The sequence below is a fragment of the Pseudophryne corroboree genome, chromosome 11 (assembly GCF_028390025.1).
Source record: "Pseudophryne corroboree isolate aPseCor3 chromosome 11, aPseCor3.hap2, whole genome shotgun sequence".
Taxonomy (NCBI): domain Eukaryota; kingdom Metazoa; phylum Chordata; class Amphibia; order Anura; family Myobatrachidae; genus Pseudophryne; species Pseudophryne corroboree.
This window is the reverse complement of record NC_086454.1, coordinates 213,518,476-213,541,260: the sequence shown is the minus strand read 5'-3', so window position 1 is coordinate 213,541,260 and position 22,785 is coordinate 213,518,476. Positions and strand designations below refer to the sequence as shown.

The 22,785-nt window shown below is 37.6% G+C and overlaps 9 non-coding genes across 9 annotated transcripts; all 9 read left to right on the top strand.

The window, feature by feature from the left end:
- Window positions 1-6,511: 6,511 nt before the first annotated feature.
- LOC134970508 (U1 spliceosomal RNA) lies at window positions 6,512-6,675 on the top strand. The gene has a single exon (XR_010189818.1). It is a non-coding gene; the product is annotated as a U1 spliceosomal RNA (small nuclear RNA).
- Window positions 6,676-6,827: 152 nt separating this feature from the next.
- Window positions 6,828-6,990, top strand: LOC134970957 (U1 spliceosomal RNA). Its single transcript, XR_010190157.1, has one exon. It is a non-coding gene; the product is annotated as a U1 spliceosomal RNA (small nuclear RNA).
- Window positions 6,991-7,661: 671 nt separating this feature from the next.
- On the top strand, window positions 7,662-7,825 carry LOC134970552 (U1 spliceosomal RNA). The gene has a single exon (XR_010189853.1). It is a non-coding gene; the product is annotated as a U1 spliceosomal RNA (small nuclear RNA).
- Window positions 7,826-7,977: 152 nt separating this feature from the next.
- On the top strand, window positions 7,978-8,140 carry LOC134970848 (U1 spliceosomal RNA). Its single transcript, XR_010190095.1, has one exon. It is a non-coding gene; the product is annotated as a U1 spliceosomal RNA (small nuclear RNA).
- A 671-nt stretch (window positions 8,141-8,811) lies between these two features.
- Window positions 8,812-8,975, top strand: LOC134970507 (U1 spliceosomal RNA). The gene has a single exon (XR_010189817.1). It is a non-coding gene; the product is annotated as a U1 spliceosomal RNA (small nuclear RNA).
- Window positions 8,976-9,127: 152 nt separating this feature from the next.
- LOC134970776 (U1 spliceosomal RNA) lies at window positions 9,128-9,290 on the top strand. The gene has a single exon (XR_010190038.1). It is a non-coding gene; the product is annotated as a U1 spliceosomal RNA (small nuclear RNA).
- Window positions 9,291-9,961: 671 nt separating this feature from the next.
- Window positions 9,962-10,125, top strand: LOC134970635 (U1 spliceosomal RNA). The gene has a single exon (XR_010189921.1). It is a non-coding gene; the product is annotated as a U1 spliceosomal RNA (small nuclear RNA).
- A 152-nt stretch (window positions 10,126-10,277) lies between these two features.
- LOC134970881 (U1 spliceosomal RNA) lies at window positions 10,278-10,440 on the top strand. Its single transcript, XR_010190111.1, has one exon. It is a non-coding gene; the product is annotated as a U1 spliceosomal RNA (small nuclear RNA).
- Window positions 10,441-17,821: 7,381 nt separating this feature from the next.
- Window positions 17,822-17,895, top strand: TRNAN-AUU (transfer RNA asparagine (anticodon AUU)). The gene has a single exon. It is a non-coding gene; the product is annotated as a tRNA-Asn (tRNA).
- Window positions 17,896-22,785: the final 4,890 nt, after the last annotated feature.

Here is a 22,785-nt window from a genome sequence, read left to right as displayed (position 1 = left end):
AAAGTGTCTCTGTGGCGCAATCAGTTAGTATGTACAGCTATTAACCAAAAGGTTGGTGGTTCAATCCCACCCAGGGACCTAATTGACCTTGTTATCAGATTTTGGTGATCTTTAAGTAGACAAGTCAAAATTTCAAACCCCCTGTTATGGTGTAGGGTACCTGGCCTTCTCTGATGTAATCAGAGTTAGATTTGATTCAGTGATTTTATAAAAACAGCTAGGAAGCACAATTTAGCAGTGGGTTGCAGAGAAAAAAAATATGCTGGCAGAAAAATCCAATTGAGTGATTAAACAGCTCTTTATTTTCTGGCTTTATTTTTATGCTAACAAATTTGTTCTCTGAAAAGTGTCCACAAAGCCAAGTCTCTGATTAACACCTTTGTAAGGATGGTTTTTCACCTATTACTAAATTAAACTTGCTTCATTGGAAAGGCAGCAAGATGCATCCTCATTTCAATGTCTACTGAAATAATACAAGTTGACACCAGGAAACATTAACGCCACTGCATCCTTGCTGCTTTCTCATGTGGAAGTCTGTTTAATGTGAAAACAAGGTGATATATAATTAGCACACAGGTAAGGAATTAAGAAAATCTTTATTTAAGGGTGAAGATGTTTCTCACAAAATTGTTGACCCAATGCATCATTGAAATTCAAGCTGGAAAGATGATTTTAATATATCACTTGTACATTTTGTATTGCTCTTCTGGTGACAATGTAGTTTGTTTTTGTCAATTACCATTTTAATAATAGGGTAAAGAAAATTAAGTGGATTTTTGAAAGAAAACAATACTGTCAATATACTATTAAAACAAATTAAAATGGTAAAAGTTATTGTACTTTAAGTAAAAATAAAAGAGACAAAATATCAATCCCAGTTTTGGATTACTTTAATTAACAAAAAAAATGCATATAGCAGAGGATAGTTTCAATCTGCCTACCTCTGGGTTATGGGCCCAGCATGCTTCCATTGCAGTATTCTGCTGCACATGTAAGTGCAAGAGATCCTGAAGCACTCACTCATCATGGGAAAGTACCAATGTGTTTCTTCGTTGGTTGATGGAAGAAACATCTTACAAAAACTCTCCAGATTATTGACTTTTTAAAGTTTTTCTAGGAAACGTTTTAGATGAATGCTTATTAGCCTTTGTCAGTATGGACTTTTGCAAAGTGTCTCTGTGGCGCAATCGGTTAGTGTGTTTGGCTATTAACCAAAAGGTTGGTGGTTCAATCCCACCAAGGGACGTAATTAACCTTGTGATCAGATTTTGGTGATATTTAAGTAGACAAGTCAAAATTTCAAACCTCCTCTTATGGTGTAGGGTACCTGGCCTTCTCTGATGTAATCAGAGTTAGATTTGATTCAGTGATTTTATAAAAAACAGCTAGGAAGCACAATTTAGCAGTGGGTTGCAGAGAAAAAAAATATGCTGGCAAAAAAATCCAATCGAGTGATTAAACAGCTCTTCATTTTCTGGCTTTATTTTTATGCTAACAAATTTGTTCTCTGAAAAGTGTCCACAAAGCCAAGTCTCTGATTAACACCTTTGTAAGGATGGTTTTTCACCTATTACTAAATTAAACTTGCTTCATTGGAAAGGCAGCAAGATGCGTCCTCATTTCAATGTCTACTGAAATAATACAAGTTGACACCAGGAAACATTAACGCCACTGCATCCTTGCTGCTTTCTCATGTGGAAGTCTGTTTAATGTGAAAACAAGGTGATATCTAATTAAGAATTAAGAAAATCTTTATTTAAGGGTGAAGATGTTTCTCACAAAATTGTTGACCCAATGCAACATTGAAATTCAAGCTGGAAAGATGATTTTAATATATCACTTGTACATTTTGTATTGCTCTTCTGGTGACAATGTAGTTTGTTTTTGTCAATTACCATTTTAATAATAGGGTAAAGAAAATGAAGTGGATTTTTGAAAGAAAACAATACTGTCAATATACTATTAAAACAAATTAAAATGGTAAAAGTTATTGTACTTTAAGTAAAAATAAAAGAGACAAAATATCAATCCCAGTTTTGGATTACTTTAATTAACAAAAAAAAAAAATGCATATAGCAGAGGATAGTTTCAATCTGCCTACCTCTCGGTTATGAGCCCAGCATGCTTCCATTGCAGTACTCTGCTGCACATGTAAGTTCAAGAGATCCTGAAGCACTCACTCATCATGGGAAAGTACCAATGTGTTTCTTCGTTGGTTGATGGAAGAAACATCTTACAAAAACTCTCCAGATTATTGACTTTTTAAAGTTTTTCTAGGAAACGTTTTAGATGAATGCTTATTAGCCTTTGTCAGTATGGACTTTTGCAAAGTGTCTCTGTGGCGCAATCAGTTAGTATGTACGGCTATTAACCAAAAGGTTGGTGGTTCAATCCCACCCAGGGACCTAATTGACCTTGTTATCAGATTTTGGTGATCTTTAAGTAGACAAGTCAAAATTTCAAACCCCCTGTTATGGTGTAGGGTACCTGGCCTTCTCTGATGTAATCAGAGTTAGATTTGATTCAGTGATTTTATAAAAACAGCTAGGAAGCACAATTTAGCAGTGGGTTGCAGAGAAAAAAAATATGCTGGCAGAAAAATCCAATTGAGTGATTAAACAGCTCTTTATTTTCTGGCTTTATTTTTATGCTAACAAATTTGTTCTCTGAAAAGTGTCCACAAAGCCAAGTCTCTGATTAACACCTTTGTAAGGATGGTTTTTCACCTATTACTAAATTAAACTTGCTTCATTGGAAAGGCAGCAAGATGCATCCTCATTTCAATGTCTACAGAAATAATACAGGTTGACACCAGGAAACATTAACGCCACTGCATCCTTGCTGCTTTCTCATGTGGAAGTCTGTTAAATGTGAAAACAAGGTGATATCTAATTAGCACACAGGTAAGGAATTAAGAAAATCTTTATTTAAGGGTGAAGATGTTTCTCACAAAATCGTTGCCCCAATGCATCATTGAAATTCAAGCTGGAAAGATGATTTTAATATATCACTTGTACATTTTGTATTGCTCTTCTGGTGACAATGTAGTTTGTTTTTGTCAATTACCATTTTAATAATAGGGTAAAGAAAATTAAGTGGATTTTTGAAAGAAAACAATACTGTCAATATACTATTAAAACAAATTAAAATGGTAAAAGTTATTGTACTTTAAGTAAAAATAAAAGAGCCAAAATATCAATCCCAGTTTTGGATTACTTTAATTAACAAACAAATAAATGCATATAGCAGAGGATAGTTTCAATCTGCCTACCTCTGGGTTATGGGCCCAGCATGCTTCCATTGCTGTACTCTGCTGCACATGTAAGTGCAAGAGATCCTGAAGCACTCACTCATCATGGGAAAGTACCAATGTGTTTCTTCGTTGGTTGATAGAAGAAACATCTTACAAAAACTCTCCAGATTATTGATTTTTTTAAGTTTTTCTAGGAAACGTTTTAGATGAATGCTTATTAGCATTTGTCAGTATGTACTTTTGCAAAGTGTCGCTGTGGCGCAATCAGTTAGTGTGTACGGCTATTAACCAAAAGGTTGGTGGTTCAATCCCACCCAGGGACGTAATTGATCTTGTTATCAGATTTTGGTGATCTTTAAGTAGACAAGTCAAATTTCATACCCCCTGTTATGGTGCAGGGTACCTGGCCTTCTCTGATGTAATCAGAGTTAGATTTGATTCAGTGATTTTATAAAAACATCTAGGAAGCACAATTTAGCAGTGGGTTGCAGAGAAAAAGAAATATGCTGGCAAAAAAATCAAATTGCGTGATTAAACAGCTCTTCATTTTCTGGCTTTATTTTTATGCTAACAAATTTGTTCTCTGAAAAGTGTCCACAAAGCCAAGTCTCTGATTAACACCTTTGTAGGGATGGTTTTTCACCTATTACTAAATTAAACTTGCTTCATTGGAAAGGCAGCAAGATGTATCCTCATTTCAATGTCTACTGAAATAATACAGGTTGACACCAGGAAACATTAACGCCACTGCATCCTTGCTGCTTTCTCATGTGGAAGTCTGTTTAATGTGAAAACAAGGTGATATCTAATTAGCACACAGGTAAGATATTAAGAAAATCTTTATTTAAGGGTGAAGATGTTTCTCACAAAATTTTTGACCCAATGCATCATTGAAATTCAAGCTGGAAAGATGATTTTAATATATCACTTGTACATTTTGTATTGCTCTTCTGGTGACAATGTAGTTTGTTTTTGTCAATTACCATTTTAATAATAGGGTAAAGAAAATGAAGTGGATTTTTGAAAGAAAACATTACTGTCAATATACTATTAACACAAATTAAAATGGTAAAAGTTATTGTACTTTAAGTAAAAATAAAAGAGACAAAATATCAATCCCAGTTTTGGATTACTTTAATTAACAAAAAAAAAATGCATATAGCAGAGGATAGTTTCAATCTGCCTACCTCTCGGTTATGGGCCCAGCATGCTTCCATTGCAGTACTCTGCTGCACATGTAAGTTCAAGAGATCCTGAAGCACTCACTCATCATGGGAAAGTACCAATGTGTTTCTTCGTTGGTTGATGGAAGAAACATCTTACAAAAACTCTCCAGATTATTGACTTTTTAAAGTTTTTCTAGGAAACGTTTTAGATGAATGCTTATTAGCCTTTGTCAGTATGGACTTTTTGCAAAGTGTCTCTGTGGCGCAATCAGTTAGTGTGTATGGCTATTAACCAAAAGGTTGGTGGTTCAATCCCACCCAGGGACCTAATTGACCTTGTTATCAGATTTTGGTGATCTTTAAGTAGACAAGTCAAAATTTCAAACCCCCTGTTATGGTGTAGGGTACCTGGCCTTCTCTGATGTAATCAGAGTTAGATTTGATTCAGTGATTTTATAAAAACAGCTAGGAAGCACAATTTAGCAGTGGGTTGCAGAGAAAAAAAATATGCTGGCAGAAAAATCCAATTGAGTGATTAAACAGCTCTTTATTTTCTGGCTTTATTTTTATGCTAACAAATTTGTTCTATGAAAAGTGTCCACAAAGCCAAGTCTCTGATTAACACCTTTGTAAGGATGGTTTTTCACCTATTACTAAATTAAACTTGCTTCATTGGAAAGGCAGCAAGATGCATCCTCATTTCAATGTCTACTGAAATAATACAGGTTGACACCAGGAAACATTAACGCCACTGCATCCTTGCTGCTTTCTCATGTGGAAGTCTGTTTAATGTGAAAACAAGGTGATATCTAATTAGCACACAGGTAAGGAATTAAGAAAATCTTTATTTAAGGGTGAAGATGTTTCTCACAAAATCGTTGCCCCAATGCATCATTGAAATTCAAGCTGGAAAGATGATTTTAATATATCACTTGTACATTTTGTATTGCTCTTCTGGTGACAATGTAGTTTGTTTTTGTCAATTACCATTTTAATAATAGGGTAAAGAAAATTAAGTGGATTTTTGAAAGAAAACAATACTGTCAATATACTATTAAAACAAATTAAAATGGTAAAAGTTATTGTACTTTAAGTAAAAATAAAAGAGCCAAAATATCAATCCCAGTTTTGGATTACTTTAATTAACAAACAAAAAAACGCATATAGCAGAGGATAGTTTCAATCTGCCTACCTCTGGGTTATGGGCCCAGCATGCTTCCATTGCTGTACTCTGCTGCACATGTAAGTGCAAGAGATCCTGAAGCACTCACTCATCATGGGAAAGTACCAATGTGTTTCTTCGTTGGTTGATAGAAGAAACATCTTACAAAAACTCTCCAGATTATTGACTTTTTTAAGTTTTTCTAGGAAACGTTTTAGATGAATGCTTATTAGCATTTGTCAGTAAGTACTTTTTGCAAAGTGTCTCTGTGGCGCAATCAGTTAGTGTGTACGGCTATTAACCAAAAGGTTGGTGGTTCAATCCCACCCAGGGACGTAATTGACATTGTTATCAGATTTTGGTGATCTTTAAGTAGACAAGTCAAATTTCATACCCCCTGTTATGGTGTAGGGTACCTGGCCTTCTCTGATGTAATCAGAGTTAGATTTGATTCAGTGATTTTATAAAAACAGCTAGGAAGCACAATTTAGCAGTGGGTTGCAGAGAAAAAAAATATGCTGGCAGAAAAATCCAATTGAGTGATTAAACAGCTCTTCATTTTCTGGCTTTATTTTTATGCTAACAAATTTGTTCTCTGAAAAGTGTCCACAAAGCCAAGTCTCTGATTAACACCTTTGTAAGGATGGTTTTTCACCTATTACTAAATTAAACTTGCTTCATTGGAAAGGCAGCAAGATGCATCCTCATTTCAATGTCTACTGAAATAATACAAGTTGACACCAGGAAACATTAACGCCACTGCATCCTTGCTGCTTTCTCATGTGGAAGTCTGTTTAATATGTGAAAATATGTGTTCTCCCTGCAGTTGTTGTCCCCAGATGAGAGTTCCCTTGTGCTGCCTCAGTTGAATCTCCTTTACTTGACAGAGATGTGCCTGAGCAGCGGCCCTCCCCAGCCCTATCCCAAATCATACTTATTTTGCATAGGAGATACCATGGTCATGAAGATTGTTCTCCCAGGGTGAGGTTCATTCATTGCATTCTGGGTATGCTGACCCCTGTGATTTCCCCAAATGTGGGAAACTCGACTGCATTATTTGTGGTAGTGGGGGACTGTGTTTGTGCTTTCCTCTGGTCAGCTCTGGTAAAAGTCAGATTTCTTTGTCTCAGATCTTCCTCTAGCCTTGTTCTTCTTTCGAGAGTTCCCTTGTGCTGCCTCAGTTGGATCTCCTTCACTTGACAGGGGGGTGCACGAGCAGCGACCCTCCCCAGCTCTAACCCAACTCCTATTTACCTGCCAGGTGAGATACTATGATCAGGAAGGTGCTTCTCCCAGGGCAAGGCTCACCCATTGCACTCTGGGTGTGCTGCTCCTGCGATTTCCCTAAATGTGGGACACTTGACTGCATAATTTGTGTTTCCTCTGGTCGGCTGTCATATAATTCAGATCTCTTTGTCTCAGGTCTTTCTCCAGCCTAGTTTGCTGTCTGTTTCCACTTCTCTTTTCTTGAGCCGCTCCCTTCTATGCCCTTGCGCACTATCCTGACCTCTCCCGTCTGCTTACTTTGTGCCTTCCAACGCACAATGCATACTACAGGTAGTGCTGCAGGGCCCACACCCTTTTACATGCTTTGCAGAGCAGCTCTGGAGCTGCTACAGTGCCCAGCTGCTGCAAGAAATCATCTTGAATGCTTCAGGGGCTGGGGCATAGCCAACATGAGCCCCACACCGAAGGAGGGTGGAGATGTTTAATGCGAATTAGGGGTCATCCAAGCGCCACAAAAGGACGCCATGCCCTGCACATCCCTTTTTTCTTTTCATATGCAGACGAGGGTTGAAGCCAACTTTGACCCACTGCTTGGATGACATCACCATATGCAAATCCATCTGCTGCAGGCCTTCCCCCAGGAATGCTTGCACTAGTTGTTGCATTTGGTTTGTTGTTTGGGGGTGCTTCAGTATTAGGCAGCCTTCTGCCCTCCCATGTTCATCTGAAAATATGTGTTCTCCCTGCAGTTGTTGTCCCCAGATGAGAGTTCCCTTGTGCTGCCTCAGTTGAATCTCCTTTACTTGACAGAGATGTGCCTGAGCAGCGGCCCTCCCCAGCCCTATCCCAAATCATACTTATTTTGCATAGGAGATACCATGGTCATGAAGATTGTTCTCCCAGGGTGAGGTTCATTCATTGCATTCTGGGTATGCTGACCCCTGTGATTTCCCCAAATGTGGGAAACTCAACTGCATTATTTGTGGTAGTGGGGGACTGTGTTTGTGCTTTCTTCTGGTCAACTCTGGTAAAAATCAGATTTCTTTGTCTCAGATCTTCCTCTAGCCTTGTTCCTCTTTCGAGAGTTCCCTTGTGCTGCCTCAGTTGGATCTCCTTCACTTGACAGGGGGGTACCCGAGCAGCGACCCTTCGCAGCTCTAGCCCAACTCCTACTTACCTGCCAGGTGAGATACTATGATCATGTAGGTGCTTCTCCCAGGGCAAGGCTCACCCATTGCACTCTGGGTGTGCTGCCCCTGTGATTTCCCCAAATGTGGGAAACTTGACTGCATAATTTGTGTTTCCTCTGGTCGGCTCTCGTATAATTCAGATCTCTTTGTCTCAGGTCTCTCTCCAGCCTAGTTTGCTGTCTGTTTCCACTTCTCTTTTCTTGAGCCGCTCCCTTCTATGCCCTTGCGCACTATCCTGACTTCTCCCGTCTGCTTACTTTGTGCCTTCCAACACACAATGCAAACTACAGGTAGTGCTGCAGGGCCCACACCCTTTTACTTGCCTCACAGAGCAGCTCTGGAGCTGTTACAGTGCCCAGCTGCTGCAAGAAATCAGCTTGAATGCTTCAGGGGCTGGGGCATTGCCAACATGAGCCCCACACCGAAGGAGGGTGGGGGTGTTTAATGCGAACTAAGGGTCACCCAAGCGCCGCAAAAGGCCGCCATGCCCTGCACGCCCCTTTTCTCTTTTCATATGCAGACGAGGGTTGAAGCCAACTTTGACCCACTGCTTGGATGGCATTACCATATGCAAATCAATCTGCTGCAGGCCTTCCCCCAGGAATGCTTGCACTAGTTGTTGCATTTGGTTTGTTGTTTGGGGGTGCTTCAGTATTAGGCAGCCTTCTGCCCTCCCATGTTCATCTGAAAATATGTGTTCTCCCTGCAGTTGTTGTCCCCAGATGAGAGTTCCCTTGTGCTGCCTCAGTTGAATCTCCTTTACTTGACAGAGATGTGCCTGAGCAGCGGCCCTCCCCAGCCCTATCCCAAATCATACTTATTTTGCATAGGAGATACCATGGTCATGAAGATTGTTCTCCCAGGGTGAGGTTCATTCATTGCATTCTGGGTATGCTGACCCCTGTGATTTCCCCAAATGTGGGAAACTCGACTGCATTATTTGTGGTAGTGGGGGACTGTGTTTGTGCTTTCCTCTGCTCAGCTCTGGTAAAAGTCAGATTTCTTTGTCTCAGATCTTCCTCTAGCCTTGTTCTTCTTTCGAGAGTTCCCTTGTGCTGCCTCAGTTGGATCTCCTTCACTTGACAGGGGGGTGCCCGAGCAGCGACCCTCCCTAGCTCTAGCCCAACTCCTACTTACCTGCCAGGTGAGATACTATGATCAGGAAGGTGCTTCTCCCAGGGAAAGGCTCACCCATTGCACTCTGGGTGTGCTGCTCCTGCGATTTCCCCAAATGTGGGAAACTTGACTGCATAATTTGTGTTTCCTCTGGTCGGCTCTCGTATAATTCAGATCTCTTTGTCTCAGGTCTTTCTCCAGCCTAGTTTGCTGTCTGTTTCCACTTCTCTTTTCTTGAGCCGCTCCCTTCTATGCCCTTGCGCACTATCCTGACCTCTCCCGTCTGCTTACTTTGTGCCTTCCAACGCACAATGCATACTACAGGTAGTGCTGCAGGGCCCACACCCTTTTACATGCTTTACAGAACAGCTCTGGAGCTGTTACAGTGCCCAGCTGCTGCAAGAAATCATCTTGAATGCTTCAGGGGCTGGGGCATAGCCAACATGAGCCCCACACCGAAGGAGGGTGGAGATGTTTAATGCGAATTAAGGGTCATCCAAGCGCCACAAAAGGATGCCATGCCCTGCACATCCCTTTTTTCTTTTCATATGCAGACGAGGGTTGAAGCCAACTTTGACCCACTGCTTGGATGACATCACCATATGCAAATCCATCTGCTGCAGGCCTTCCCCCAGGAATGCTTGTACTAGTTGTTGCATTTGGTTTGTTGTTTGGGGGTGCTTCAGTATTAGGCAGCCTTCTGCCCTCCCATGTTCATCTGAAAATATGTGTTCTACCTGCAGTTGTTGTCCCCAGATGAGAGTTCCCTTGTGCTGCCTCAGTTGAATCTCCTTTACTTGACAGAGATGTGCCTGAGCATCGGCCCTCCCCAGCCCTATCCCAAATCATACTTATTTTGCATAGGAGATACCATGGTCATGAAGATTGTTCTCCCAGGGTGAGGTTCATTCATTGCATTCTGGGTATGCTGACCCCTGTGATTTCTCCAAATGTGGGAAACTCGACTGCATTATTTGTGGTAGTGGGGGACTGTGTTTGTGCTTTCCTCTGGTCAGCTCTGGTAAAAGCCAGATTTCTGTGTCTCAGATCTTCCTCTAGCCTTGTTCTTCTTTCGAGAGTTCTCTTGTGCTGCCTCAGTTGGATCTCCTTCACTTGACAGGGGGTTGCCCGAGCAGCGACCCTCCTCAGCTCTTGCCCAACTCCTACTTACCTGCCAGGTGAGATACTATGATCATGAAGGTGCTTCTCCCAGGGCAAGGCTCACCCATTGCACTCTGTGTGTGCTGCTCCAGCGATTTCCCCAAATGTGGGAAACTCGACTGCATAATTTGTGTTTCCCCTGGTCGGCTCTCGTATAATTCAGATCTCTTTGTCTCAGGTCTTTCTCCAGCCTAGTTTGCTGTCTGTTTCCACTTCTCTTTTCTTGAGCCGCTCCCTTCTATGCCCTTGCGCACTATCCTGACTTCTCCCGTCTGCTTACTTTGTGCCTTCCAACGCACAATGCGAACTACAGGTAGTGCTGCAGGGCCCACACCCTTTTAGTTGCCTTACAGAGCAGCTCTGGAGCTGTTACAGTGCCCAGCTGCTGCAAGAAATCAGCTTGAATGTTCTTCGTTGATTGATGGAAGAAACATCTTACAAAAACTCTCCAGATTATTGACTTTTTAAAGTTTTTCTAGGAAACGTTCTAGATGAATGCTTATTAGCGTTTGTCAGAATGTACGTTTGCAAAGTGTCACTGTGGCGCAATCAGTTAGTGTGTTCGGTTATTATCCAAAAGGTTGGTGGTTCAATCCCATCCAGGGACGTAATTTACCTTGTTATCAGATTTTGGTGATCTTTAAGTAGACAAGTCAAAATTTCAAACCCCCTCTTGTGGTGTAGGGTACCTGGCCTTCTCTGATGTAATCAGAGTTAGATTTGATTAAGTGATTTTATAAAAAAAACAGCTAGGAAGCACAATTTAGCAGTGGGTTGCAGAGAAAAAGAAATATGCTGGCAAAAAAATCCAATTGAGTGATTAAACAGCTCTTCATTTTCTGGCTTTATTTTTATGCTAACAAATTTGTTCTCTGAAAAGTGTCCACAAAGCCAAGTATCTGATTAACACCTTTGTAGGGATGGTTTTTCACCTATTACTAAATTAAACTTGCTTCATTGGAAAGGCAGCAAGATGCATCGTCATTTCAATATCTACTGAAATAATACAGGTTGACACCAGGAAACATTAACGCCACTGCATCCTTGCTGCTTTCTCATGTGGAAGTCTGTTTAATGTGAAAACAAGGTGATATCTAATTAGCACACAGGTAAGGAATTAAGAAAATCATTATTTAAGGGTGAAGATGTTTCTCACAAAATCGTTGCCCCAATGCATCATTGAAATTCAAGCTGGAAAGATGATTTTAATATATCACTTGTACATTTTGTATTGCTCTTCTGGTGACAATGTAGTTTGTTTTTGTCAATTACCATTTTAATAATAGGGTAAAGAAAATTAAGTGGATTTTTGAAAGAAAACAATACTGTCAATATACTAGTAAACAAATTAAAATGGTAAAAGTTATTGTACTTTAAGTAAAAATAAAAGAGCTAAAATATCAATCCCAATTTTGGATTACTTTAATTAAAAAAAAATGCATATAGCAGAGGATAGTTTCAATCTGCCTACCTCTGGGTTATCGGCCCAGCATGCTTCCATTGCAGTACTCTGCTGCACATGTAAGTGCAAGAGATCCTGAAGCACTCACTCATCATGGGAAAGTACCAATGTGTTTCTTCGTTGGTTGATGGAAGAAACATCTTACAAAAACTCTCCAGATTATTGACTTTTTAAAGTTTTTCTAGGAAACGTTCTAGATGAATGCTTATTAGCCTTTGTCAGTATGAACTTTTTGCAAAGTGTCTCTGTGGCGCAATCGGTTAGTGTGTTCGGCTATTAACCAAAAGGTAGGTGGTTCAATCCCACCCAGGGATGTAATTGACCTTGTGATCAGATTTTGGTGATATTTAAGTAGACAAGTCAAAATTTCAAACCCCCTGTTATGGTGTGGGTACCTGGCCTTCTCTGATGTAATCAGAGTTAGATTTGATTCAGTGATTTTATAAAAACAGATAGGAAGCACAATTTAGCAGTGGGTTGCAGAGAAAAAGAAATATGCTGGCAAAAAAATCCAATTGAGTGATTAAACAGCTCTTCATTTTCTGGCTTTATTTTTATGCTAACAAATTTGTTCTCTGAAAAGTGTCCACAAAGCCAAGTCTCTGTTTAACACCTTTGTAGGGATGGTTTTTCACCTATTACTAAATTAAACTTGCTTCATTGGAAAGGCAGCAAGATGCATCGTCATTTCAATATCTACTGAAATAATACAGGTTGACACCAGGAAACATTAACGCCACTGCATCCTTGCTGCTTTCTCATGTGGAAGTCTGTTTAATGTGAAAACAAGGTGATATCTAATTAGCACACAGGTAAGGAATTAAGAAAATCATTATTTAAGGGTGAAGATGTTTCTCACAAAATCGTTGCCCCAATGCATCATTGAAATTCAAGCTGGAAAGATGATTTTAATATATCACTTGTACATTTTGTATTGCTCTTCTGGTGACAATGTAGTTTGTTTTTGTCAATTACCATTTTAATAATAGGGTAAAGAAAATTAAGTGGATTTTTGAAAGAAAACAATACTGTCAATATACTATTAAACAAATTAAAATGGTAAAAGTTATTGTACTTTAAGTAAAAATAAAAGAGCTAAAATATCAATCCCAATTTTGGATTACTTTAATTAAAAAAAAATGCATATAGCAGAGGATAGTTTCAATCTGCCTACCTCTGGGTTATCGGCCCAGCATGCTTCCATTGCAGTACTCTGCTGCACATGTAAGTGCAAGAGATCCTGAAGCACTCACTCATCATGGGAAAGTACCAATGTGTTTCTTCGTTGGTTGATGGAAGAAACATCTTACAAAAACTCTCCAGATTATTGACTTTTTAAAGTTTTTCTAGGAAACGTTCTAGATGAATGCTTATTAGCCTTTGTCAGTATGAACTTTTTGCAAAGTGTCTCTGTGGCGCAATCGGTTAGTGTGTTCGGCTATTAACCAAAAGGTAGGTGGTTCAATCCCACCCAGGGATGTAATTGACCTTGTGATCAGATTTTGGTGATATTTAAGTAGACAAGTCAAAATTTCAAACCCCCTGTTATGGTGTGGGTACCTGGCCTTCTCTGATGTAATCAGAGTTAGATTTGATTCAGTGATTTTATAAAAACAGATAGGAAGCACAATTTAGCAGTGGGTTGCAGAGAAAAAGAAATATGCTGGCAAAAAAATCCAATTGAGTGATTAAACAGCTCTTCATTTCTGGCTTTATTTTTATGCTAACAAATTTGTTCTCTGAAAAGTGTCCACAAAGCCAAGTCTCTGTTTAACACCTTTGTAGGGATGGTTTTTCACATATTACTAAATTAAACTTGCTTCATTGGAAAGGCAGCAAGATGCATCCTCATTTCAATGTCTACTGAAATAATACAAGTTGACACCAGGAAACATTAACGCCACTGCATCCTTGCTGCTTTCTCATGTGGAAGTCTGTTTAATGTGAAAACAAGGTGATATCTAATTAGCACACAAGCAAGGAATTAAGAAAATCTTTATTTAAGGGTGAAGATGTTTCTCACAAAATCGTTGCCCCAATGCATCATTGAAATTCAAGCTGGAAAGATGATTTTAATGTATTACTTGTACATTTTGTATTGCTCTTCTGGTGACAATGTAGTTTGTTTTTGTCAATTACCATTTTAATAATAGGGTAAAGAAAATTAAGTGGATTTTTGAAAGAAAACAATACTGTCAATATACTATTAAAACAAATTAATTGGTAAAAGTTATTGTACTTTAAGTAAAAATAAAAGAGGCAAAATATCAATCCCAGTTTTGGATTACTTTAATTAACAAAAAAAAATGCATATAGCAGAGGATAGTTTCAATCTGCCTACCTCTGGGTTATGGGCCCAGCATGCTTCCATTGCTGTACTCTGCTGCACATGTAAGTGCAAGAGATCCTGAAGCACTCACTCATCATGGGAAAGTACCAATGTGTTTCTTCGTTGGTTGATGGAAGAAACATCTTACAAAAACTCTCCAGATTATTGACTTTTTAAAGTTTTTCTAGGAAACGTTTTAGATGAATGCTTATTAGCCTTTGTCAGTATTTACTTCTGCAAAGTGTCTCTGTGGCGCAATCAGTTAGTGTGTACGGCTACTAACCAAAAGGTTGGTAATTCAATCACACCCAGGGACGTAATTGACCTTGTGATCAGATTTTGGTGATCTTTAAGTAGACAAGTCAAAATTTCAAACCCCCTGTTATGGTGTAGGGTACCTGGCCTTCTCTGATGTAATCAGAGTTAGATTTGATTCAGTGATTTTATAAAAACAGCTAGGAAGCACAATTTAGCAGTGGGTTGCAGAGAAAAAGAAATATGCTGGCAAAAAAATCCAATTGAGTGATTAAACAGCTCTTCATTTTCTGGCTTTATTTTTATGCTAACAAATTTGTTCTCTGAAAAGTGTCCACAAAGCCAAGTCTCTGATTAACACCTTTGTAGGGATGGTTTTTCACCTATTACTAAATTAAACTTGCTTCATTGGAAAGGCAGCAAGATGCATCCTCATTTCAATGTCTACTGAAATAATACAGGTTGACATCAGGAAACATTAACGCCACTGCATCCTTGCTGCTTTCTCATGTGGAAGTCTGTTTAATGTGAAAACAAGGTGATATCTAATTAGCACACAGGTAAGGAATTAAGAAAATCTTTATTTAAGGGTGAAGATGTTTCTCACAAAATCGTTGCCCCAATGCATCATTGAAATTCAAGCTGGAAAGATGATTTTAATATATCACTTGTACATTTTGTATTGCACTTCTGGTGACAATGTAGTTTGTTTTTGTCAATTACCATTTTAATAATAGGGTAAAGAAAATTAAGTGGATTTTTGAAAGAAAACAATACTGTCAATATACTATCAAAACAAATTAAAATGGTAAAAGTTATTGTACTTTAAGTAAAAATAAAAGAGCAAAAATATCAATCCCAGTTTTGGATTACTTTAATTAACAAAAAAAAATGCATATAGCAAAGGATAGTTTCAATCTGCCTACCTCTGGGTTATGGGCCCAGCATGCTTCCATTGCAGTACTCTGCTGCACATGTAAGTGCAAGAGATCCTGAAGCACTCACTCATCATGGGAAAGTACCAATGTGTTTCTTCATTGGTTGATGGAAGAAACATCTTACAAAAACTCTCCAGATTATTGACTTTTTAAAGTTTTTCTAGGAAACGTTCTAGATGAATGCTTATTAGCCTTTGTCAGTATGTACTTTTGCAAAGTGTCTCTGTGGTGCAATTGGTTAGTGTGTAAGGCTATTTACCAAAAGGTTGGTGGTTCAATCCCACCCAGGGACGTAATTGACCTTGTGATCAGATTTTGGTGATATTTAAGTAGACAAGTCAAAATTTCAAACCCCCTCTTATTGTGTAGGGTACCTGGCCTTCTCTGATGTTATCAGAGTTAGATTTGATTCAGTGATTTTATAAAAAAAACAGCTAGGAAGCACAATTTAGCAGTGGGTTGCAGAGAAAAAAAATATGCTGGCAAAAAAATCCAATTGAGTGATTAAACAGCTCTTCATTTTCTGGTTTATTTTTATGCTAACAAATTTGTTCTCTGAAAAGTGTCCACAAAGCCAAGTCTCTGATTAACACCTTTGTAGGGATGGTTTTTCACCTATTACTAAATTAAACTTGCTTCATTGGAAAGGCAGCAAGATGCATCCTCATTTCAATGTCTACTGAAATAATACAGGTTGACACCAGGAAACATTAACGCCACTGCATCCTTGCTGCTTTCTCATGTGGAAGTCTGTTTAATGTGAAAACAAGGTGATATCTAATTAGCACACAGGTAAGGAATTACGAAAATCTTTATTTAAGGGTGAAGATGTTTCTCACAAAATCGTTGCCCCAATGCATCATTGAAATTCAAGCTGGAAAGATGATTTTAATATATCACTTGTACATTTTGTATTGCTCTTCTGGTGACAATGTAGTTTGTTTTTGTCAATTACCATTTTAATAATAGGGTAAAGAAAATTAAGTGGATTTTTGAAAGAAAACAATACTGTCAATATACTATTAAAACAAATTAAAATGGTAAAAGTTATTGTACTTTAAGTAAAAATAAAAGAGCAAAAATATCAATCCCAGTTTTGGATTACTTTAATTAACAAAAAAAATGCATATAGCAAAGGATAGTTTCAATCTGCCTATCTCTGGGTTATGGGCCCAGCATGCTTCCATTGCAGTACTCTGCTGCACATGTAAGTGCAAGAGATCCTGAAGCACTCACTCATCATGGGAAAGTACCAATGTGTTTCTTCATTGGTTGATGGAAGAAACATCTTACAAAAACTCTCCAGATTATTGACTTTTTAAAGTTTTTCTAGGAAACGTTCTTGATGAATGCTTATTAGCCTTTGTCAGTATGTACTTTTTGCAAAGTGTCTCTGTGGTGCAATTGGTTAGTGTGTAAGGCTATTAACCAAAAGGTTGGTGGTTTAATCCCACCCAGGAACGTAATTGACCTTGTGATCAGATTTTGGTGATATTTAAGTAGACAAGTCAAAATTTCAAACCCCCTCTTATTGTGTAGGGTACCTGGCCTTCTCTGATGTAATCAGAGTTAGATTTGATTCAGTGATTTTATAAAAAAAACAGCTAGGAAGCACAATTTAGCAGTGGGTTGCAGAGAAAAAAAATATGCTGGCAAAAAAAATCCAATTGAGTGATTAAACAGCTCTTCATTTTCTGGCTTTATTTTTATGCTAACAAATTTGTTCTCTGAAAAGTGTCCACAAAGCCAAGTCTCTGATTAACACCTTTGTAGGGATGGTTTTTCACCTATTACTAAATTAAACTTGCTTCATTGGAAAGGCAGCAAGATGCATCCTCATTTCAATGTCTACTGAAATAATACAAGTTGACACCAGGAAACATTAACGCCACTGCATCCTTGCTGCTTTCTCATGTGGAAGTCTGTTTAATGCGAAAACAGGGTGATATCTAATTAGCACACAGGTAAGGAATTAAGAAAATCTTTATTTTAGGGTGAAGATGTTTCTCACAAAATCGTTGCCCCAATGCATCATTGAAATTCAAGCTGGAAAGATGATTTTAATATATCACTTGTACATTTTGTATTGCTCTTCTGGTGACAATGTAGTTTGTTTTTGTCAATTACCATTTTAATAATAGGGTAAAGAAAATGAAGTGGATTTTTGAAAGAAAACAATACTGTCAATATACTATTAAAACAAATTAAAATGGTAAAAGTTATTGTACTTTAGGTAAAAATAAAAGAGCCAAAATATCAATCCCAGTTTTGGATTACTTTAATTAACAAAAAAAAATGCATATAGCAGAGGATAGTTTCAATCTGCCTACCTTTGGGTTATGGGTCCAGCATGCTTCCATTGCAGTACTCTGCTGCACATGTAAGTGCAAGAGATCCTGAAGCACTCACTCATCATGGGAAAGTACCAATGTGTTTATTCGTTGGTTGATGGAAGAAACATCTTACAAAAACTCTCCAGATTATTGATTTTTTAATGTTTTTCTAGGAAATGTTCTAGATGTATGCTTATTAGCCTTTGTCAGTATGTACTTTTTGCAAAGTGTCTCTGTGGCGCAATCGGTTAGTGTGTTTGGCTATTAACCAAAAGGTTGGTGGTTCAATCCCACCCAGGGACGTAATTGACCTTGTGATCAGATTTTGGTGATATTTAAGTAGACAAGTCAAAATTTCAAACCCCCTCTTATTGTGTAGGGTACCTGGCCTTCTCTGATGTAATCAGAGTTAGATTTGATTCAGTGATTTTATAAAAAACAGCTAGGAAGCACAATTTAGTAGTGGGTTGCAGAGAAAAAAAATATGCTGGCAGAAAAATCCAATTGAGTGATTAAACAGCTCTTCATTTTCTGGATTTATTTTTATGCTAACAAATTTGTTCTCTGAAAAGTGTCCACAAAGCCAAGTCTCTGATTAACACCTTTGTAAGGATGGTTTTTCACCTATTACTAAATTAAACTTGCATCATTGGAAAGGCAGCAAGATGCATCCTCATTTCAATGTCTACTGAAATAATACAAGTTGACACCAGGAAACATTAACGCCACTGCATCCTTGCTGCTTTCTCATGTGGAAGTCTGTTTAATGTGAAAACAAGGTGATATCTAATTAGCACACAGGTAAGGAATTAAGAAAATCTTTATTTAAGGGTGAAGATGTTTCTCACAAAATTGTTGACCCAGTGCATCATTGAAATTCAAGCTGGAAAGATGAATTTAATATATCATTTGTACATTTTGTATTGCTCTTCTGGTGACAATGTAGTTTGTTTTTGTCAATTACCATTTTAATAATAGGGTAAAGAAAATGAAGTGGATTTTTGAAAGAAAACAATACTGTCAATATACTATTAAAACAAATTAAAATGGTAAAAGTTATTGTACTTTAAGTAAAAATAAAAGAGACAAAATATCAATCCCAGTTTTGGATTACTTTAATTAACAAACAAAAAAATGCATATAGCAGAGGATAGTTTCAATCTGCCTACCTCTGGGTTATGGGCCCAGCATGCTTCCATTGCTGTACTCTGCTGCACATGTAAGTGCAAGAGATCCTGAAGCACTCACTCATCATGGGATAGTACCAATGTGTTTCTTCGTTGGTTGATAGAAGAAACATCTTACAAAAACTCTCCAGATTATTGACTTTATTAATTTTTTCTAGGAAACGTTTTAGATGAATGCTTATTAGCCTTTGTCAGTATGTACTTTTGCAAAGTGTCTCTGTGGCGCAATCAGTTAGTATGTACGGCTATTAACCAAAAGGTTGGTGGTTCAATCCCACCCAGGGACCTAATTGACCTTGTTATCAGATTTTGGTGATCTTTAAGTAGACAAGTCAAAATTTCAAACCCCCTGTTATGGTGTAGGGTACCTGGCCTTCTCTGATGTAATCAGAGTTAGATTTGATTCAGTGATTTTATAAAAACAGCTAGGAAGCACAATTTAGCAGTGGGTTGCAGAGAAAAAAAATATGCTGGCAGAAAAATCCAATTGAGTGATTAAACAGCTCTTTATTTTCTGGCTTTATTTTTATGCTAACAAATTTGTTCTCTGAAAGGTGTCCACAAAGCCAAGTCTCTGATTAACACCTTTGTAAGGATGGTTTTTCACCTATTACTAAATTAAACTTGCTTCATTGGAAAGGCAGCAAGATGCATCCTCATTTCAATGTCTACTGAAATAATACAGGTTGACACCAGGAAACATTAACGCCACTGCATCCTTGCTGCTTTCTCATGTGGAAGTCTGTTTAATGTGAAAACAAGGTGATATCTAATTAGCACACAGGTAAGGAATTACGAAAATCTTTATTTAAGGGTGAAGATGTTTCTCACAAAATTGTTGCCCCAATGCATCATTGAAATTCAAGCTGGAAAGATGATTTTAATATATCACTTGTACATTTTGTATTGCTCTTCTGGTGACAATGTAGTTTTTTTTGTCAATTACCATTTTAATAACAGGGTAAAGAAAATTAAGTGGATTTTTGAAAGAAAACTATACTGTCAATATACTATTAAAACAAATTAAAATGGTAAAAGTTATTGTACTTTAAGTAAAAATAAAAGAGCAAAAATATCAATCCCAGTTTTGATTACTTAAATTAACAAAAAAAATGCATATAGCAAAGGATAGTTTCAATCTGCCTACCTCTGGGTTATGGGTCCAGCATGCTTCCATTGCAGTACTCTGCTGCACATGTAAGTGCAAGAGATCCTGAAGCACTCACTCATCATGGGAAAGTACCAATGTGTTTATTCGTTGGTTGATGGAAGAAACATCTTACAAAAACTCTCCAGATAATTGATTTTTTAATGTTTTTCTAGGAAACGTTCTAGATGTATGCTTATTAGCCTTTGTCAGTATGCACTTTTTGCAAAGTGTCTCTGTGGCGCAATCGGTTAGTGAGTTCGGCTATTAACCAAAAGGTTGGTGGTTCAATCCCACCCAGGGACGTAATTAAACTTGTGGTCAGATTTTGGTGATATTTAAGTAGACAAGTCAAAATGTCAAACCCCCTCTTATGGTGTAGGGTACATGGCCTTCTCTGATGTAATCAGAGTTAGATTTGATTCAGTGATTTTATAAAAAACAGCTAGGAAGCACAATTTAGCAGTGGGTTGCAGAGAAAAAAAATATGCTGGCAAAAAAAATCCAATTGAGTGATTAAACAGCTCTTCATTTTCTGGCTTTATTTTTATGCTAACAAATTTGTTCTCTGAAAAGTGTCCACAAAGCCAAGTCTCTGATTAACACCTTTGTAGGGATGGTTTTTCACCTATTACTAAATTAAACTTGCTTCATTGGAAAGGCAGCAAGATGCATCCTCATTTCAATGTCTACTGAAATAATACAAGTTGACACCAGGAAACATTAACGCCACTGCATCCTTGCTGCTTTCTCATGTGGAAGTCTGTTTAATGCGAAAACAAGGTGATATCTAATTAGCACACAGGTAAGGAATTAAGAAAATCTTTATTTAAGGGTGAAGATGTTTCTCACAAAATCGTTGCCCCAATGCATCATTGAAATTCAAGCTGGAAAGATGATTTTAATATATCACTTGTACATTTTGTATTGCTCTTCTGGTGACAATGTAGTTTGTTTTTGTCAATTACCATTTTAATAATAGGGTAAAGAAAATTAAGTGGATTTTTGAAAGAAAACAATACTGTCAATATACTATTAAAACAAATTAAAATGGTAAAAGTTATTGTACTTTAAGTAAAAATAAAAGAGCCAAAATATCAATCCCAGTTTTGGATTACTTTAATTAATAAAAAAAAATGCATATAGCAGAGGATAGTTTCAATCTGCCTACCTCTGGGTTATGGGCCCAGCATGCTTCCATTGCAGTACTCTGCTGCACATGTAAGTGCAATAGATCCTGAAGCACTCACTCATCATGGGAAAGTACCAATGTGTTTCTTCGTTGGTTGATGGAAGAAACATCTTACAAAAACTCTCCAGATTATTGACTTTTTAAAGTTTTTCTAGGAAACGTTTTAGATGAATGCTTATTAGCCCTTGTCAGTATATACTTTTGCAATGTGTCTCTGTGGCGCAATCAGTTAGTGTGTACGGCTATTAACCAAAAGGTTGGTGGTTCAATCCCACCCAGGTACGTAATTGACATTGTTATCAGATTTTGGTGCTCTTTAAGTAGACAAGTCAAAATTTCAAACCCCCTGTTATGGTGTAGGGTACCTGGCCTTCTCTGATGTAATCAGAGTTAGATTTGATTCAGTGATTTTATAAAAACAGCTAGGAAGCACAATTTAGCAGTGGGTTGCAGAGAAAAAGAAATATGCTGGCAGAAAAATCCAATTGAGTGATTAAACAGCTCTTAATTTTCTTGCTTTATTTTTTATGCTAACAAATTTGTTCTCTGAAAAGTGTCCACAAAGCCAAGTCTCTGATTAACACCTTTGTAGGGATGGTTTTTCACCTATTACTAAATTAAACTTGCTTCATTGGAAAGGCAGCAAGATGCATCCTCATTTCAATGTCTACTGAAATAATACAAGTTGACACCAGGAAACATTAACGCCACTGCATCCTTGCTGCTTTCTCATGTGGAAGTCTGTTTAATGTGAAAACAAGGTGATATCTAATTAGCACACAGGTAAGGAATTACGAAAATCTTTATTTAAGGGTGAAGATGTTTCTCACAAAATTGTTGCCCCAATGCATCATTGAAATTCAAGCTGGAAAGATGATTTTAATATATCACTTGTACATTTTGTATTGCTCTTCTGGTGACAATGTAGTTTTTTTTGTCAATTACCATTTTAATAACAGGGTAAAGAAAATTAAGTGGATTTTTGAAAGAAAACTATACTGTCAATATACTATTAAAACAAATTAAAATGGTAAAAGTTATTGTACTTTAAGTAAAAATAAAAGAGCAAAAATATCAATCCCAGTTTTGATTACTTAAATTAACAAAAAAAATGCATATAGCAAAGGATAGTTTCAATCTGCCTACCTCTGGGTTATGGGTCCAGCATGCTTCCATTGCAGTACTCTGCTGCACATGTAAGTGCAAGAGATCCTGAAGCACTCACTCATCATGGGAAAGTACCAATGTGTTTATTCGTTGGTTGATGGAAGAAACATCTTACAAAAACTCTCCAGATTATTGATTTTTTAATGTTTTTCTAGGAAACGTTCTAGATGTATGCTTATTAGCCTTTGTCAGTATTCACTTTTTGCAAAGTGTCTCTGTGGCGCAATCGGTTAGTGTGTTCGGCTATTAACCAAAAGGTTGGTGGTTCAATCCCACCCAGGGACGTAATTAAACTTGTGGTCAGATTTTGGTGATATTTAAGTAGACAAGTCAAAATTTCAAACCCCCTCTTATGGTGTAGGGTACATGGCCTTCTCTGATGTAATCAGAGTCAGATTTGATTCAGTAATTTTATAAAAAACAGCTAGGAAGCACAATTTAGCAGTGGGTTGCAGAGAAAAAAAATATGCTGGCAAAAAAAATCCAATTGAGTGATTAAA